General features: G+C 34.0%; 1 long non-coding RNA gene across 1 annotated transcript; it reads right to left on the bottom strand.

Moving 5' to 3' along the window:
* Positions 1-425: 425 nt before the first annotated feature.
* Positions 426-1,453, bottom strand: LOC140919157 (uncharacterized). Its single transcript, XR_012161747.1, has 2 exons — positions 875-1,453; positions 426-737 (listed from the first exon to the last, which is right to left on the bottom strand). It is a non-coding gene; the product is annotated as an uncharacterized lncRNA (long non-coding RNA).
* Between the last annotated feature and the right edge of the window lie 9 nt (positions 1,454-1,462).

The raw sequence follows: 1,462 nt of genomic DNA on the forward strand, positions 1-1,462 counted from the left end.
TTATCACTTTTTTGTTGGAAACGTTACTTTTCATCTTCGTTTTATTTGAGTGAAGTGTGCTTATCCATATATGGTAAGGTATGATCCGCCTATTTTGTGTTCTTAATTTTCTTGCATTGAAGAAGCTCTTATAACATAATACTGTTAATAAATAGTACACTTTTATTTTCACATATTTCCTTCCCCAGAAATAATTCTATTCAAGACACCGTGCTTTGACCAATATTCAAAAATAAAGTCTAAGTCTACATCCCACTAAACGAAAATCATTCATTGATTTTTATTTAACAAAAATATATTTATTCATATATTTTAATTTTAGTATAATAATTATTAGGGGCAAGGCAAAATATCATCGGCATCTTTGTTTTATAAATAAACAAATTAGCAGAAATTTCAATTCAAATTTCAACTATAGATAATCATAGAAGTAAAGACTTGGGTTTTTGTTAATGTTTCTGTTAGTGTATTTGCATATTCGTTACAAGATACATGAACTACTAAACAATCCTGCACAAATATTAATTAGTACGCAAAATAAGAGATGCAAAATTTCATTCATAATGGATAAATATCCATCCCAGTTTTTTAAGACATAACTACATTTCTTCTTCGCAATTGTGGTGAAAAATACTAACATAAGCAATTAGATGTGTACTCTGTAAATATCAAAATATCCGTTCTGGTGCGGGTTTTTCAGCTGGAAATTCAAGTAATTCTCGAATCCCTTCACAAACCTGCATTGAGACAATGGAAAGTTATCAAAACTCTGTAAAATTATTATTATTTGGACAGGAATAGATTAAAGTTTTTCTCAAATATCTTCAGGGAAAGATCAATTATGGGTCAGTTCCAAAATTTTCTCAAACATTACCGACATTTTCCTTGATATTTCTAGCAGTAGAACGAACCATAACCATGGGTATGCTTAGTGGGTTTGAAGGCTACATTGGTCCAGATGAAAAGCAAATAAAGTCATGTGGGTTAGATAATAGATTCTCATTAGAGGAAAGGCCGGGGAGAAACTTTCTCCATCCCAACAGGACTTCAAATGTAAACTTTCAGAAAAAAACTCGTTGTGTCGTCTGAAAGTACACTTCCAGACAAATTAAGCTGTCCGAAAGTACACTTCCAGAAATATGTGTGGGTTTTTAACAATTTGGGTGTGAAACTGTGAAAGTAGCGTGATTGCTCATCCATCCCCAAATGTTTGCTCATTTTTTTGCCTTTTTACCGGATCCTAGCTTTCGGTAGTGTAAAATAAACTACCAGATTCTAACTTCCGGTATTGTATTGGGGGGGCAGGTGGGCAAACACGAGGCTGATGAGCAACCATCGAAAGTAGCCCCCTACTGCTTCAAGCGTACTATAGCCCTGATCCATGTCAGCTAGGATCCACTGGAGTAGGCTTGGCCCATATTGATGGCTCTCTCAACTATCAAGTAGTATCTAATTTAATAAG

This window comes from Cicer arietinum, unplaced genomic scaffold (genome assembly GCF_000331145.2).
Source record: "Cicer arietinum cultivar CDC Frontier isolate Library 1 unplaced genomic scaffold, Cicar.CDCFrontier_v2.0 Ca_scaffold_5581_v2.0, whole genome shotgun sequence".
Classification (NCBI taxonomy): Eukaryota; Viridiplantae; Streptophyta; class Magnoliopsida; order Fabales; family Fabaceae; genus Cicer; species Cicer arietinum.